Here is a 4,707-nt window from a genome sequence, read left to right as displayed (position 1 = left end):
GGTGCTCAATAAATGTTGCTTACCTGGGTGATAATTGAACTTAATTGGTCCCCGAACTGAGCACATACATCTAATATATGCATAATTATCTATAGAGAGCATAAAGGGATTATTGTCAATCCAGATATTAAATACTAGGAAAGCTTAATTGCTTCTATTATACTTAGATAAAAATTAAATGCCAGTAGCTTGTTAGTGTGAATTAGGGATATCCCCTCATCCACCACTGCAGCTGCCCACTAAGTTTTGCTGTGCCCAGTCTTGTGGCCTCAATGCAGTTATGTTGCTTTTTAGTCACCAGAGAAAGCCTTTACTGTAGAAATGGCATGTCCCACTGTCAGAGAAAAAGAAGAAAAATATCACAAGGAATTTGTTCAAACCATTTTCGCACACAAACCTAAAATATATAATAAATACTAATAATCTAAAGATTATTTGCAAAAGATTATTCAAGTTTGTATTTTAACTGTGCTATAGAGGATTAGGTCAATAAACCAATAACCTTGGAAATAGTTCATCATTAGGTAGAATTATTTGACCAATATTTTGGCAGTGTGTGTGGACTTCACGTCTTCAATTTTGAGAAGGTTTATTTCATTTTACATGAGTTTCTCTTGGGAGAGGAAGTTCAAGGAACATCTAAGAAATAGATCCTCCAGGCAACTGAGAAGCAAGCAGGTTTCCTACAGGAGGAAGCTGAAACCCCATGTGGTGTTCTTGAAGAAACTGGACTGGACTGACACAACTCTTCTCTGTTGTTGGTGACTTCCAGTGGTGTGTCACACACTGTAGCTTTTCACTGTTTTCATATCCATGTCAGCTAATGGTGTAAGATGATATTTGTCAGTATTACTGCTTGCTAAGCTGCTTCGCTAGGGCCTACACAAAAATACTTTTTTTAGTGTTGTTGTTACAGGAAACTTTGGTTAATCAAGTCATAAATTAAGGGACTTAAATATTAGTTAGAATAATGCAGGAAAGAAAGATTCCTTTTTCTGGATATTTGAAAGTTCAATTGTCAGTTTCTCTCAATCTGATTTTGTGTGTGAAAATGACATAATCAGGCAATGTGCATTTATTTATTGCATTTTATTATTGTTTTTGATGAAGGAAACTGTTAAATTATAATGTGATGCCTGTTTTATGAAATAAATAATTAGTGCAATATTTTAGCATATATAAGAATAAAGGAAATTGACATGTCACATATCAAAGGAATGAAAACTTAATTTTACGTTGAAACTTTGAAAAACAAAATGAATTTGTACCAAAGGCCCTCTTGGAAGCTCCATACCTTAAACACAAAGAGAATGCAGATTTTAAGTGACTTCATTGGGATGATGCTGTTTTATACCAAAAACTGATTTCTTAGGCGTTCTGAACCTGGGATAGGGAACATAGATCAACTGTTTCATAAAAAGGAACCCATTTTTTTCCTTTCTGCTTTTTTATTTATTTTGAGCCTCTGATTTTGTTGCATATATTCTATCCAAAATAAACACTCAATGTCTCACACTATTCTCACTTAGTTGTACAATCTTCATCGCTCTCAATTTTAGACAATTTTCATTGCTCCAAAGAGGAAAGTAATGGATAGGCATACCCACACCAAAGAGAACCTCAAACACCCATAACTCTCATCCACACCCCAATTACTTACCTATAGTATTATTGTAATACTAGTGATGTTAAATATACTCCATAACATGCAATAGGTATTTTTTCCCACATACCACTCTATTATTAACTTTTTGTACAAGTGTCATACCTTTGAGGTAGCTCATGCAAGAACTTATTTATATTTGCAGTGCTAATCTGTGAGATACATGACTTTAAACAACCACTGTCAATCTTATTCACCTTCAATATGGCACTAATACTTATAATACCACTAACGTACTGCCAACACCTCTATCCATTCCCATACATTGAAGATTAACCTCGCTAACAAGTCAGTACATATTAGGTAACTGCTGTCCTTTCCCTAGCTTCTGTCTGTCTCTAGTCCACTATATTCTATCTTTTAAGAATCTGAGTTTATATTGTCTAGGGGGTTCATATTAGTGAAGTCATATTGTATCTATCCTTTTGTGTCTAGCTTATTTTGCTCAACATCATGTCCGCAAGTTTCATCCATGTTGTCATATGCTTCAGGACCTCATTTCTTCTTATTGTTGCATAATATTTCATCATACATATATGCCATCATCTGTTGACAGATACTTGGGTTGTTTCCATCTTTTGCAATTGTGAATAATTCTGCTGTGAATGTCAGTGTGCATATGTCTGTTTGTGCCATTGCTTTCAGATCTTCAGGATGTATACTGAGCAGTGGAATTGCCAGGTTGTAGGGTAACTTGATATATTGTTTTCTGAGGAACCTTCAAACTGACTTCCACAGTAGCTCTACCATTATACATCCCACCAGTGACTAAGTGTTCCAATTTCTCCACATTCTCTCTAAAACTTGTAGTTTCCTGTTTGCTTAATGGCAGCTATTCTCATAGGTATGAGGTGATATCTCATTGTGGTTTTGATTTGCATTCCCTTAATAACTATTGAAGATGAACATCTTTTCATGTGCTTTTTAGTTATTTGTATTTCCTCTTTAGAAAAATATTTATTCATATCTTTAGCTCATTTAATAATTGGGTTGTTTGTTCTTTTGTTATTGAGTTGTAGGATTTCTTTATATATACTGGATATCAAACACTTAACAGATATAAGATTACCAAATATCCTCTTCTATTGCGTGACTGCTTCTTTCACCTTTTTGACCAAGTCCTTTGATGCACAGAAGCATTTTTTAAACATTTTTTATTGTGAAATATCACATATATACAAAAAAATAAATTCTGAAGTACATTGTAACAACTAGTTATGGAACAGATTTCAGAGTTTGGTATGGGTTACGGTACCACAATTTCAGGTTTTTTCCTTCTAGCTGCTCCAAGATGCTGTAGACGAAAAGAAATATCATTTAAGTGATTAAGCAGCCATATACATTTATTAAACCCTACCTTTTCTGTATAACTCCTCATCATCACCTTTGATCTTTCTCCCACTCTTTAGGGGCATTTGGGCTATGTTTATTATTCCTTTTTCATGTTGGAAGGGCTTTCAATAATAAGGGGTTGGGAGATGGAACTAGCTGATGTTCTGGAAAAGCTGGCCTCTCTTGGTTTCAGGACTTATCTGGTCCAGGGACCCATCTGGAAGTTGTAGGTTTTTGGAAAGTTACCTCAGTGCATGGAACTTTTCTAGAATCTTATATATTGCCCTAGGTATTCTTTAGAATTGGCTGGGATGGTTTTGGTTGGCGTTTGGCAAGTTATGATAGGTAGCCATGTCTAACTGAAGTTTGTATGAGAGCAACCTCCAGAGTAGCCTCTCAACTGTATTTGAACCCCCTCAGCCAGCCAACATTTTAAAATTATCTGCCCAACGTACCCTGTGAGATATTTTGGTATTACTTTAAGCTATACAAAATTACAAGCTCCCATTGCTATTCTGGGGTATATGTGGTTGGATTCTTTAAATGAGCTATTCACACAGATTGAGTTAGAGTATGTGCTACAGAAAATAAACCTCTCTTCCTTTGGTCACATATAGTAGGTGAAGTTCTAAAATACAGACAATATCATCCTTTACCCTGTGCTCTAATTTACCTTAGTCCATAAAAAGTCCAAAATAAAATTTACATGGTATTCCATTTTATGTATACACCACAGTCAGCCATTTTGCTTCTCAATCAATGTATCCTTCAGTCACCTCCATCCATTGGGCATCATGGAAAATGTTCACAGTCAACAATTCACATCTCATATTATCTTCACTTAGTTGTACAATCATTAACATTCTCAATTTTAGACAATTTTCATTGGTCCAAAGAGAGAAATAACAGATAAACACATGCCAGAGGCATTTGATTTTGAGGATTTCCCATTTATTTTTCTTTCATTACTTATGCTTTGGGTGTAAGGTCTATGAAGCTACCTCCTACTATTAAATCTTGAAAATGTTTCGCTCTATTTTCTTTTAGGAGTTTTATGGTATTTGGCCCTTATATTTAGGTCTTTGATCCACTTTGAGTTAATTTTTGTATAGGGAGTAAAGTAGGATTGTGTTGTTTTGAAACCATTTCCTTTTGCCTAGTCTAATCTTGTGGGGACAGACTTATTGTTTGGGCAGGATCTTTTCGATCAAGTTATTTATGGAGATGTGACCCACCCAATTAGGGTGAGGGCTTTTGACTAGGTGGTTTCCATGGAGATTTTTTTTTCATATATTGAAGGTGGGTCTTAATCTGCTTAGTGAGGTCCTTTAAGGGGGAACCATTTTGGAGAAAGCCTATAGCCAACATAGACAGAGATGTTTGGAGATGCAGAAAGAAAATGTCCCTGGGGAAGCTGTTTGAAACTAAAGCGAAAGGAACAGCAAATGCCAGCCACATGGCTTCCCAGCTGACAGAGGTGTTCATATACCATTAGCCCTTCTTGGGTCAAGGTGTATTTCGCTGGATGCCTTAGTTTTGGACATTTTTATCATCTTCGAGCTGTAAACTTGTAACTTAATACATTCCCTTTATAAAAGCCAACCCATTTCTGGTATATTGCATTCTGGCATCATTAGCAAATTAAAACAGGACTCTTCTTTCATTTCTTTGGCTATAATATCCAATTCTCAAAGCCCCATTTATTGAAGGGA

At 35.6% G+C, this 4,707-nt stretch overlaps 1 pseudogene; it reads left to right on the top strand.

The window, feature by feature from the left end:
- The first annotated feature begins 280 nt into the window (after positions 1-280).
- On the top strand, positions 281-740 carry LOC143662404 (AP-1 complex subunit sigma-2 pseudogene; annotated as a pseudogene).
- Positions 741-4,707: the final 3,967 nt, after the last annotated feature.

This window comes from Tamandua tetradactyla, chromosome 18 (genome assembly GCF_023851605.1).
Source record: "Tamandua tetradactyla isolate mTamTet1 chromosome 18, mTamTet1.pri, whole genome shotgun sequence".
NCBI lineage: Eukaryota > Metazoa > Chordata > Mammalia > Pilosa > Myrmecophagidae > Tamandua > Tamandua tetradactyla.
Note: the sequence above shows the minus strand (reverse complement) of the source record. Positions and strands in the feature narration are given on the sequence as shown.